This window comes from Ceratotherium simum, chromosome 8, assembly GCF_057802395.1.
Source record: "Ceratotherium simum simum isolate JZ-2026a chromosome 8, ASM5780239v1, whole genome shotgun sequence".
Taxonomy (NCBI): Eukaryota; Metazoa; Chordata; class Mammalia; order Perissodactyla; family Rhinocerotidae; genus Ceratotherium; species Ceratotherium simum.
This window is the reverse complement of record NC_141907.1, coordinates 22,474,554-22,488,255: the sequence shown is the minus strand read 5'-3', so window position 1 is coordinate 22,488,255 and position 13,702 is coordinate 22,474,554. Positions and strand designations below refer to the sequence as shown.

At 38.4% G+C, this 13,702-nt stretch overlaps 1 long non-coding RNA gene across 2 annotated transcripts in view; it reads left to right on the top strand.

Moving 5' to 3' along the window:
- The first annotated feature begins 9,056 nt into the window (after positions 1–9,056).
- The window catches only part of LOC147916411 (uncharacterized), a 94,379-nt gene continuing 89,733 nt past the window's right edge, over positions 9,057–13,702 (top strand). For both annotated transcript variants that reach the window (XR_015552897.1, XR_015552894.1), the window contains exon 1: positions 9,057–9,134. This is a non-coding gene — a long non-coding RNA (uncharacterized LOC147916411). The remainder of the gene's footprint in view (positions 9,135–13,702) is intronic.

Genomic DNA, 13,702 nt, shown 5'->3' with positions numbered 1-13,702 from the left:
TCATTTTTTACCTATGGATATCCAATTGTTCATTTGTTGAAAAGACTATCCTTTTTCCATTGAATTATCTTAACGACTTGGTCAAAAATCAACTAGCTAACCATATATGTGTGGGTCTATTTCTGGACTTTCTATTTTGTTACATTGATCTATATGTCTATCCTTTTCCAATAACATATTGTCTTTTTTTAATATATATATGTATTTTTTTGTGAGGAAGATCAGCCCTGAGCTAACATCCATGCCAATCCTCCTCTTTTTTTTTTTCTTTTGCTGAGGAAGACTGGCCCTGAGCTAACATCTATTGCCAATCCTCGTTTTTTTCCCCTTTTTCTCCCAAAAGCCACAGTAGATAGTTGTATATCATAGTTGCACATCCTTCCAGTTGCTGTATGTGGGACGCCACCTCAGCATGGCCAGACAAGTGATGTGTCGGTGTGCACCCGGATCCGAACCCAGGCCACCAGTAGCAGAGCGTGTGCACCCAACCACTAAGCCACGGGGCTGGCCCCCATATTGTCTTAATTAATGTAGTTTTACATTAAGCCTTGAAAATCAAGCAGTGTGTCCTTCAACTGCATTTTTATTTTTCAAAATTGTTTGGCTGTTTTAGTTCTTTTGCATTAGTATATAAATTTTAGAATCAGCTTGTCAATTTCTATAACCAAAAAAAGTCTGCTGGAATTTTGATTGGCATTGCATTTAATAGGTAGACCCATTTTAGAAGGATCAGTATTATAACAATATTGAGTCCTTTGAAATAAGAGCATGTTATTTTATATCTATTCAATTTTGTCTCGTTTGAATTCTATCACTAATATTTTCCAGTTTTTAGCATGCAATTCTTATTTGTATTGTGTTAGATGTATCTCTAAGATTTTCATTGTTTTGATGCTGTTGTAATTGGCATTGATTTTTAAGTCAATTTCCACTTCTTCATTTCTAGTAGAAACAGAATTGATTTCTGTATTTTGACCTTATATCCTGAGACCTTGATCAAATCACTTACAAGTTCTATAGCTTTATTTATAAATTCTTCGGGATTTCCTATGTAGAAATCATGGCATCAGTGAATTAAAACCGTTTCATTTCTTCTTTTACAATTTGTATGCTTTTTACTTCATCTTGCATCATGTCACTGGCCAGGACCTCCAGTTCGATGCAGAATTGGAGCTGCAAGAACAAAGATCCTTACCTCGTTTCCCATCTAACGGGGAAGTAGTCAGTCATTCTTTCACTGTTAAGTATATTAACTACAGTTTTTTTCATGGATGCCGCTTATCAAGTTGCAGAAATTTTCTTCTATCCCTAGTTTGCTAACAGTTTTTTTTACACATGGATATTGGATCTTATCCTATTCTTTTTCTGCACCTATTGAGATATTCTGTGTGTGTGTGTGTGTGTGTGTGTGTGTGTACACACTTCTACATGGAATCATTGTAGGAATTAGCCAGTTTCCTGACTCTCCCTCAGGATTAGAGGGTTTTTTGCTTCTACTTTTTCCCCAAAGGCAATGGATTTTTTTCTGGGATAGGATTTTCTATCCTTCCTCCAGAAGCAGGTGGCCAGAGGCAGATGGATTTTGTTTCTATTCCTCCCCGAGAAGCACTGGATCTTTTCCTGAGCCCTATGGTTGGGAGCATGAGCAGTGCCTCCCCCCGTGGCTTATAGCTTTTACTTTATATGAGAAAGGAAAAATTGGGATGTAGGTGCAGCCCTTGGCTTGTTCCTCCTCCCTCAGACACCAATCACTTCTTTCATGACTGCTCTATGGAGGAGGGCTCTCTCCGCTCTGTCCCCAGTCTTTACTGTGGTTTCCTGTGGTCTGTAGGGGAAAAGCTAGCAAGTGATTATGAGCTTCCCTTCTGCTATTCCCAATCAATTTTAACCCACACTTGGCCTTGAAGAATTCATTAAAATTTTAGCTGATTTCTTGTTACCCGCTTGTATGGTGGATGCATCTTTCTCCGAGCTCTGCTAAAGGTGAGACCATTTGTGGTCCCATCTCTCACTGGAGGGGTTAGACCATCTTTGTACTTTGGTTTCCTTGAAACTTCAGTTCTGTCATGGGCTCAAGAAAACATTTGATTTTGTAGATTATCCATCTTTTTCTCACTGTTGTGGGAACAATATTTTTTTACAGTTTTCTACATCCTAAGCAGAAGTGGAAGTCTCAGCAACCTTCTAAAAATTAGCTACATCATTGAAAAAAGAACTAAAAATTAAATTTTTAATTTTCAAATAGAAAATGAAATGAATGGAATAAAGTAAAATATGACTGTGAAAAAGGGCTTTTAAAAAACTCATATTGCTATTCCAATTGCCTAGAAAACAGCCATTAATGAAATAAATAAACCACTAAGTTGAGAGAAGGCGTAAAACGTACAATCTACTAATTTGCTGTTCTTGATAATGAATTGATCGTTAACTCTGACAAAAGCTCATGGTACACAGATAAAACACAGTAATTTGATTTCTCTTAGCATTATGTGATGACACATGTCAAACAATGAAAATAAACTTCCCTCTCAATTGAGAAATATTTATCATAATATTTACTCAGTTTTAGGCCTTCTGATTAAAAGTTCTTCTTAAAATGCCTAGAAAATAAGTATGAAAATAGAAAAGAAAAAAATTTCCAAAAGATCTGAAGCAGAGTAAGATTAAGGCTTATTTCTGGAATAGAAGAGTTATTTCTCACGTACTTTGATTCATGAGGCAAATAGCATTGTTGTATAAAAAAATGTAAATCTCCCTGCTGCATTGTAACAGCGAAACAAAAAATTAAATTAAAGAGTTTATCAAAAATTGTATAGACTCCTAATTCTAGAAAAATCATACCCCACTTGCCTGTGAAGAAGTGGATATTTCTTATGAGTATTATATAAACAACATTTCATGCTGTTGAATAGTTTTGCCCAAATATTCTTCAATTTTAAATGAAGAAGAAATAAGAAAACATAATGAATCAAACCTCAGGAAAATAACATGCATTTTAAATCATCTTCTATTTTACAAATTTTGGAGGAAATCTTTTAATAGTGTCTGAAGATTTTCCCTGATTTATCAGTTAATCAAAACATGTCTGTCTTTTTTTTTTAATTTTTTGTTTATTGTAGAAACATTAGTTTATAACATTGTATAAATTTCAGGTGTACATCATTATACTTCTATTTCTGCATAGATTACATCATGTTCACCACCCAAATACTAATTACAACCCACCCCCACACACGTGTCGAATTATTGCCTTCGCCCTCCTCCCTCCCCCCTTCCCCTCTGGTAACCACTAATCCAATCTCTGTCTCTATGTGTTTGTTTATTGTTGTTATCGTCTACTACTTGATGAAGGAAATCATACGGTATTTGACCTTTTCCCTCTGACATATTTCACTTTGCATAATACCCTCAATGTCCATCCATGTTGTCACAAATGGCTGGATTTCATCGTTTCTTATGGCTGAGTAGTATTCCATTGTGTATATATACCACAGCTTCTTTATCCATTCGTCCCTTGATGGGCACTTAGGTTGCTTCCAAGTCTTGGCTATTGTGAATAACGCTGCAATGAACACAGGGGTGCATGTATCTTTATGCATTGTTGTTTTCAAGTTCTTTGGATAAATACCCAGCAGTGGAATAGCTGGATCATATGGTAGTTCTATCCTTCAATTTTTGAGGAATCTCCATACTGTTTTCCATAGTGGCTGCACCAGTTTGCACTCCCACCAGCAGTGTATGAGAGTTCCCTTCTCTCCACATCCTCTCCAACACATGTTGTTTCCTGTCTTGTTAATTATAGCCATTCTGACGGGTGTGAGGTGATATCTCACTGTAGTTTTGATTTGCATTTCCCTGATAGTTAATAATGTTGAACATCTTTTCATGTGTCTGCTGGCCATCTGTATATCTTCTTTGGAGAAATGTCTGTTCAGGTCTTTTGCCCATTTTTTAATTGGGTTGGTAGTTTTTTTGTTGTTGAGATGCATGAGTTCTTTATATATTTTAGAGATTAAGACCTTGTCAGATATATGGATTGCTACTATCTTCTCCCAATTGCTAGGTTGTCTTTTCATTTTGTTGATGGTTTCCTTTGCTGTGCGGAAGCTTTTTAGTTTGATGTAGTCCCATTTGTTTATTTTTTCTATTGTTTCTCTTGCCCAGTCAGATGTGGTGTTTGAAAATATGTTGCTAAGACCGATGTCGAAGAGCGTACTGCCTATGATTTCTTCTAGAAGTTTCATAGGTTCGGGTCTTACATTCAAGTCTTTAATCCATTTGGAGTTAATTTTTGTGTATGGTGTAAAGTAAGGGTCTACTTTCATTTTTTTGCATGTGGCTGTCCAGTTTTCCCAACACCATTTGTTGAAGAGACTTTCTTTTCTCCATTGTATGTTCTTGGCTCCTTTGTCAAAGATTAGCTGTCAATAGATGTGTGGGTTTATTTCTGGGCTTTCAACTCTATTCCATTGATCTGTGTGTCTGTTTTTGTGCCAGTACCATGCTGTTTTGGTTACTATAGCTTTGTAGTATATTTTGAAATCAGGGAGTGTGATACCTCCAGCTTTGTTCTTTTTTCTCAGGATTCCTTTAGCTATTTGGGGTCTTTTGTTGTTCCATATAAATTTTAGGATTCTTTGTTCTACTTCTGTGAAAAATGTTGTTGGAACTTTGATAGGGATTGCATTGAATCTATAGATGGCTTTAGGAAGTATGGACATCTTAACTATGTTAATTCTTCCAATCCAAGAGCACGGAATATCTTTCCATTTCTTTGTGTCTTCTTCAATTTCTTTCAGCAGTGTTTTATAGTTTTCGGTGTACAGATCTTTCACCTCTTTGGTTAAGTTTATTCCTAAGTATTTTATTCTTTTTGTTGCAATTGTAAATGGGATGGTATTCTTAATTTCTCTTTCTGCTACTTCGTTGTTAGGGTATAGAAATGCAACTGATTTTTGTATGTTGATTTTGTATCCTGCAACTTTACCGTACTCGTTTATTATTTCTAAAAGTTTTCTGGTGGATTCTTTAGGGTTTTCTATATATAAAATCATGTCATCTGCAAATAGTGACAGTTTCACTTCTTCCTTTCCAAGTTGGATCCCTTTTATTTCTTTCTCTTGCCTGATTGCTCTGGCTAGGACTTCCAATACTATGTTAAATAGGAGTGGTGACAGTGGGCATCCTTGTCTGGTTCCTGTTCTTAGAGGGATGGCTTTCAGTTTTTCACCATTGAGGATGACATTAGCTGTGGGTTTCTCATATAAGGCCTTTATTATGATGAGGTACTTTCCTTCTATACCCATGTTATTCAGAGTTTTTATCATAAATGGATGCTGTATCTTGTCAAATGCTTTCTCTGCATCTATCGAGATGATCATGTGATTTTTATTCTTCATTTTATTAATGTGGTGTATCACGTTGATTAATTTGCAAATGTTGAACCATCCCTGCATCCCTGGAATAAATCCCACTTGACCATGGTGTACAATCTTTTTAACGTATTGTTGTATGCAATTTGCCAGTATTTTGATGAGGATTTTTGCATCGATGTTCATCAGTGATATTGGCCTGTAATATTCTTTTTTTGTGTTGTCCTTGTCTGGTTTTGGTATCAGGGTAATGTCGGCTTCGTAGAATGAGTTAGGGAGCTTCCCCCCCTCCTCAATTTTTTGGAAGAGTTTGAGAAGGATAGGTACTAAGCCTTCTTTGAATGTTTGGTAGAATTCACCAACGAAGCCATCTGGTCCTGGACTTTATATTTTTGGGGAGGTTTTTGATTACTGTTTCGATCTCCTTACTGGTGATTGGTCTATTCAAATTCTCTACTTCTTCTTGATCCAGTTTTGGAAGGTTGTATGATTCTAAGAATTTATCCATTTCTTCCAGATTGTTGAATTGGTTGGCATATAGCTTTTCATAGTATTCTCTTATAATCTTTTGTATTTCTGCGGTGTCTGCTGTAATTTCTGCTCTTTCATTTCTGATTTTAATTATTTGTGCCTTCTATCTTTTTTTCTTGGTGAGTCTAGCTAGAGGTTTGTCAATTTTGTTTATCTTTTCAAAGAACCAGCTCTTGGTTTTATTAATTTTTTCTATTGTTTATTTGGTCTCTATTTCATTTATTTCTGCTCTGATTTTTATTATTTCCCTTCTTCTACTGATTTTGGGCTTTGTTTGTTCTTCTTTTTCCAGTTCCTTTAGGTGCATTGTTAGATTGATTATTTGAGATTTTTCTTGTTTGTTGAGATAGGCCTTTATTGCTATAAACTTCCCTCTTAGAACCGCTTTTGCTGTATCCCATAAATTCTGGCATGTCGTATTTTCATTTTCATATGTCTCCAGGTATTTTTTGATTTCTTCTTTAATTTCTTCATTGACCCAGTTGTTGTTCAGTAGCATTTTGTTTAATCTCCATGTATTTGTGGCTTTTCTGATTTTCTTCCTATAGTTGATTTCTAGTTTCATACCGTTGTGGTCAGAAAAGATGCTTGGTATTATTTTAATCTTCTTAAATTTATGGAGACTTGTTTTGTGGCCTAATATATGGTCAATCCTGGAGAATGTTCCATGTGCATTTGAAAAGCACGTGTATTCTTCGGTTTGGGGATGGAATGCTCTGTATATATCTACTAGGTCCATCTGTTCTAGTGTATCATTTAAGGCCAATATTTCCTTATTGATCTTCTGTTTGGATGATCTATCCGTTGGTGTAAGTGGAGTGTTAAAGTCCCCTACTATTATTGTGTTACTGTCTATTTCTGTTTTTATGTCTGTTAATAACTGCTTCATATATTTAGGTGCACCTACATTGGGTGCATAGATATTTACAAGTGTTATATCCTCTTGTTGGATTGTTTCCTTGATCATTATGTAATGCCCTTGTCTCTTTTTACAGTTTTTGTTTTAAAGTCTATTTTGTCTGATATGAGTACTGCTACCCCAGCTTTCTTTTCATTGACATTTGTGTGGAGTATCTTTTTCCATCCCTTCACTTTCAGTTTGTGAGTGTCTTTAGGTCTGAAGTGTGTCTCTTGTATGCAGCATATGTATGGGTCTTGTTTTTTTATCCAATCAACCACCCTATGCCTTTTAATTGGAGCATTTAGTCCATTGATGTTTAAAGTAGCTATTGATAAGTATGTACTTACTGCCATTTTTTAACTTTTTTTTTTCTCAGTGTTTTAGTGGTCCTTCTCTGTTCTTTTCTTCTTCTATACAGAATTGATGGTCACTTTAGTTTGACCTCTGTCTGAAAGCTCTACTCTTTAACTCCCCTCCTCCCTCCTTTTATGCTTTTTGATATCATATCTAACCTCGTTTTCGTGCATTTGTATCCATTACCCTTTTATCATGGAAATAGCTAATTTTTCCTATTTGTGGTCTTCTCTTTTCCCCTTAAATCAGTCCCTTTAACATTTCTTGTAGCACTGGTTTCTTGGTGACAAACTCCTTTAATTTTTGCTTGTCTGGGAAATTTTTGATCTCTCCTTCCATTTTGAATGATAACCTTGCTGGGTAGAGTATTCTTGGCTGTAAGATTTTTCCTTTTAGCACTTTAAATATATCATGCCATTCTCTTCTAGCCTGTAAGGTGTCTGCTGAGAAGTCAGCTGATAGCCTTATGGGGTTTCCTTTGCATGTAACTTGACTTTCTCTTGCGGCTTTTAGGATTCTCTCTTTATCTTTAATTCTGGACATTTTGATTATGATGTCTCTTGGTGTAGGCCTCTTTGGGTTTATCTTGTTTGGGGCTCTCTGTGTTTCCTGTATCTGGATGTCTGTTTCCTCCCTTACGTTAGGGAAGTTTTCATCTATTATTTCTTGAAATAGATTCTCTGCCCCTTTGTCTCGCTCTTCTTCTGGGACACCTATAACACGGATGTTAGTGTGCTTGATGTTGTCCCAGAGGTCCCTTAGACTACCCTCACTCTTTTTAACTCTTTTCTCTTTTACCTGTTCTGCTTGGGTAATTTCTTCTAGTCTTTCTTCCAGCTCACAGATCCATTCTTCTGTATCCTCTACTCTGCTTTTGAGTCCCTCTAGTGAATTTTTCAGTTCCAGTATTGTATTCTTCATTTCTGATTGGTTCTTTATTATATCTTCCATTTCTTTGTTGACATTCTCACTGAGTTCATCTATTCTTCTCCCCAGATCAGTGAGCATCCTTAACACCCTTTGTTTGAACTCTCTGTCAGGTAGCTTGCTCATTTCTGTTTCACTTAGTTCCTTTGCTGGGGTTTTGTCCTGTTCCCTTACTTGGAATGTATTCCTTTGCATTCTCATTTTGCCTCTTTCCCTGTGCTTTTGTCTACGTTATGCTCCTGGCCAGCTGTTGCAATGCTCGGCTGCTTGTAGTTGTTGTGGGCCCTTCAGTGTCTTTATCAGGTGTGGGGAGCCCCAGCAGAGTTGGCTGCAAGTTCTAATACCACATTTGTGTTGAAGTATTTCTTTTAAGTGAGTAGGCCCCCAGTGTGGCAGGTTGTTAGGCTCAGGGCCTTACAATTGCTATAAGCCTCCAGCCTTTAGGTCTCTTGTCAGCTCTCTGAGGATTGCAGCTGGGTGGGGCTGGCCTCATGCACTGGAGCACCCAATTGATTCAGGCTTTGGAAGGTGGGGCACACCCCACCTATGTGGGTCTTTGAGAAGCACAAGTCTTCTGCAGCTGACAAGCCCTGCCGCCCACAGGTCCACACACACAGTCAACACAGTCCTGCCCCGTGTGCGCACCCCAACCTCCCCAAGCGGACCCAGTCTCTCCACGGCGGGAGCCCCACACACTCCGCCACAGCCCCACACTCTCCACCGGCTCCTTGTGCACACCCTGCCCCACTGAAGTCGGCTCAGTTGCCAGGCTGCAGAGAATCCAGTCACCAATCTACGCAGGCCTACAAGTTGCCTGAGGGCTTGTTGTTGGGTGGGGCCAGTCTCTAGGGTGGGCTGCCTGCCCTGGCTGAGCTGGATTAAATTGGTGCTCTAGCGGGTGGGGCAGACCTGGGCTAGCAGGCCCCAGGGAGAACTCCAATGGCATCTGTGTCAGCACACATACACCAGGCCACTACAATGGCTGCCGCCAATGTCCCAGTCCCTGGAGAGGTCTCACCCCTCACCGAGATGCACTCAGGGCCTATTAGGTGAGTCTCTTGTCACCACAGCACTGTGCACCTTTCTTTCTGGTGATTTTAGGTTGCTTTCTGAAACGGGTGAGTTTGCGCGTGGGCCCTTTAAGAGCCAGTTTTAGTTTCTTTGTGAACCGGGTTTTCTGGGGGTGCTCCCCAAGGCTTTAGTAGCAGACAAAGTCAGATATTATGCCACTCGTCTCGATTGTGCTGGGTCCACAAAATGCCCACAGCGGGGTCGCTCCCGGCTCAGGGCCCCTCGTCTCCAGGGAGGCTGCGTACCTGTGAGCTGCTCCCGGCGGCCGTGAAGCTGGCGGCTTGTGAAGGCGGCGTTTTTCCTCTCCAGAAGGGAGTCTCTGCCTCTTCCACCTCAGTGAGGATTGTCCGTTGTTGCAGGAGTTCCTTTTATCCAGTTTTCAGTTCTGTCTCTCGGGTAATTTTTCCACGAGTAGTTGTAAATTGGCTGTGTCCACGGGAGGAGGTGAGTTCAGAGTCTGCCTACGCCGCCATCTTGACTTCGCTCTGTCTGTCTGTGTTCTTGAATTCAATTTAGTTGGCTTGTTTTATATTTATTTTGCAGATTTTAAATGAATTATTTTAATCTAGCTTACCTACTTTAGTATCTCTGAGTCTCACAAACTTTTTATTCACTGGCACCGCCAATAATTAACCACACCATTTTTTAACATTTTTTTAAGTCTTTCACTACTTTCTTGTCGTTATTCCCCACCTTACCGGTTTAAATTCCAAAGCCCATCACATTTTGCACACATACCTAATTTTTTACCTTTTATTGTATTGACTTCACAAAATCTGAACCCAGCTAACCCCAACACTATCTCCTCCTTGCCTAAGCAGTTGCGTATAACCAGAGAAGATCACAGAACTCTGCTGGCTGGTCTCACTTTAAATGTTCAACCACAGACCCTAAGTGGTCCTCAGCGTTGCCAGGCTGTGAAATCTCCTTGTGTTAATTCCATATTTTACTCTCTACTCTCTGACATGATCTTCTAACAACATTTTTTTCTGAAAACTCTAATCCCTCTCCCCCACTCCTTATTCTAAGCTTCCTTGTCCCTAAGAAAAATAGAAGCATTTAGGAGAAAACCACTTAATTTAGCAACAGCAGATGTACCAAACAGCTTAGATCTATATCCAGGTCTTCTGCCTTTTTCTTCCACTAAAGTGAGTCTACTAACCCTGCTTGTATAGGGTTTGGCTAAACTATTTTCATAATGTTTTTATGAAAACATTATGGTATCCATAATGTGTGGCTCAGCAGTCTGCAGGGGCCTTGAACCGACTAGCCCCTCCCTCAAGCTGGAGCTCTAGATGACAGCCCACAGAGTCACCAGCAAATGTAAGCTCCTGGTATGACTTTCCCTGGAGTCCTTGTGATCAGCAGTTTCCCCTGCCTCCCAGAGCCTTCCCCTTGTGCACCCCTTAGATAAGACCCCATGGAGTTTACCAAATCCCTGCTCTTTTTTGCCCAATCTGGACTTAGCCCAGGGATCCCGAAGCTCTCCACCCAGGGACGGTAATAAAAGCATGTGCCCCAGGTCGTGCTGCTCTCTCTCTGTCTGTACCCTGCCTGACATCCCCGTGCAGCCCTGAAAGACATGCCCAGTACTTCCTTCATGACCTATGAGTGTAAACTTCTCTATTTCAATTCCCTGTGGTCTCTTGTTGAACCAATCAATCAGGGCTCGCCATCTGACACTGCAGGGCTCTACTTAACAAATGTTAATTGTCAAATATTTAACAATTAACATTTGACAATTAACACAATCACAGCACTGCTCCTAGGTAAGTCCAGCCTTTCCATTTGCACTCGATCCTTCCCACTTGTCTTAGTGACAATGCCACTGCAATTTTCCCATCCCTCCTATATCATAAATTTATTCCTATGTTCTGGACTATTTCCATCATCAGACAAATGTGCTCTAATATATCCTAAATTAAAAATATAAAAATGATTAACTTCCTAAAATACCGCTTCTCCCACAACTACTGTCCCATTCCTCTGCTTGTCTTCATAGAAAAACTACTCCCAAGATCCAGACTTCAATATCCAACTATCTACTTGACTTTCCCATTGAATCTACTATAGGCATTTCAAACTCAATTTGGCAACTAAACCCTTGGCTTTTTTTGTTTCACACCTCTTGTTTTACTTCTTGCACAGTAAACTGCACCATCATTTACTAGCTGCTTTGGTCAGATATTAGGATTCATCCCTGATCCTTGTCTTTCTTTCACATCTCATGTCAGACCTTCATATTGAGCAGCAAATCTTATTTTCTCTTCCATCAAAATTTGTCTTGACTTTGAATTCTTTTCACTCCAATGCCAACATTCTAGACCAAGCCATCATGATATCCTACCTAAATTAATGCAATAGCTTTCTGACTGGTCTCCCTACTTCCACACTTACGTCTTATACTTATTATACACACAAAAGCCAGAGTGATGTTTTAAACATGAATTAAATAATTTATACTCTCCTCCATGTATACAAACAAACTACAATGGCTTCCAATTATACTTAGAATAAGATACAAATTCCTTACCATGTCTTAAGAGGGCCTCTGTGACATTACCATGCTATTTCTCCTAAATCATTTCCTCTACTTTGTTTATTATACTATTGACACACTAGTCTTCTTGTTGTTTTCAAATACACCAAGCCTGTTCACATCTCAGGGCTTTTGTACTTGTGTCCTCTTGGTCTAGAATACTTCTATTCCAGATCTTTACATATTTTGATTTTTCATTTCAATTAAGTGTCTCATCAAATATCACTACCTTAGAAAAATCTGGGATTACTTTATATAAAATAGTACACTTAGTTACTCTCTATCATACCCTGCTTTACTCCTTCATAGTTATCAGTCCCTGACATGGTATCCCATGCTTATTTGTACATTTGTTTATTGTAATTCCAACACAATATGGTTCTGCAGGAAGACAGGTACTTTCTTTATCTTTTACACCATTATATTATCACAACCTAGGCTAGTGCCTGCTCATAAATATTTGTGGAATAATTGAACTATTGTATTAGTTTCCTAGGACTAATAAAAATTACTACAAATGGGATGGCTTAAGACAACAGAAATTTATTCTCTCATAGTTAAGAGGCCAGAAGTCTGAAATAATTGTGTCTGCGGGGTAGGTTCCTTCTATGGGATTCAGAGGGAGAATCTGTCCCACGCCTCTCTCATGGCTTCTGGTGGTTACCAGCAATCCTTTATGTTCTTTGTCTAATAGACACATCTTTCCAATCTCTGCCTCTATCTTGACATGGCATTCTCTGTGTTTCTTCATACTGTCTTCCCCCCACGCGTGTCTCTGTGTCCAAAGTACACCGATCACTGGATTAAAGCCTGCCCTAATCCTGTGTGAGCTCATCTTAACTTAATTGCATCTGCAAGAATCCTATTTCCAAATAAGATCCAGGTGAGGTTCTTGGCAGACATGAATTTGTCGGGGGAGGTGGGACATGATTCAACCTAGTACAATGATATTTGTATCAAATGGTAAAAATTAAAATTTTTCAATTGATAGAATAATTTCAGAATATACTTGGATGCCATGTCTAATCATTATTTAAAAATTCTGGCAAAGAATTGAAAGACTTGAGTGATCCTCTTAGCGTCTTTTCAAGCCTCATTCTTTTATTCAAATATTCCTTTATTCAAAAAGAAAATTATTGTGTGTTTCTATATTACATCTATCGTGCTAAGTAATGGGGACACATTAATTAGCAAGACAGAAATGGCATCTGCTCTTAGGAAGTTGACTCTATTGGAGTGAGAGTGTTATTTTTCTTCATGACATCTGCTATCACCTGAAATCTTTACCTGGTACCAGTCAAGTTTGCATTAGTAAATAGATGGCACACTCCAATTGAGTAATATGAGGAGAGTTTAATAAAGAAAGATTTAAAAGTTTTAAGGCAGGTTTTAGGACAGCGATCAAGAAATAAATCAGTACCACAGGGATAGTAATAACAGAGATCATTTACCATCCTAGGCTTGAGGGGCAAAGAGGAGAGAAAGGGTGAAAAAAACGGCTCTTTGAAAGTCTCTCCATTTCTAGAAGACAGCTTCAGATTATAACCATAGTTCTATGTGTTCATTTTTTTAATAAAGTGCTTTAGTTGATTGTAGACAAATTTCTATCTTTATTTTGCAACACCTAAGGTTTTAAAGTATTTTGAGGTGACAACGAATAACAAAAAGTAGAACTAGTGAATTAACCAACTCGTGAGTATTTATTGTATATATAACAGAAAAGAAGCAGCTTGAATATGGAATTGTTAAATCATCTCTGAGAAATATACATCAAGACTTTTTCATTGTGATGGCAGTGAGGGGCAGAAGGAAGGACAAGGGAAGGATGTATGCAGCTGTGTTCATGTTTACATTTTGATTATACCCGTTAGTGTATGTGTAAATTTCTTTTGGTCATACTATACGAATAGATTTTAAAATAATTAAATGGTGACATATCTCTTGCTTGTGTTTTAATAATATAAATTTTAGAATCATCTAGAAGCATTATGCTTATTATACTTTATT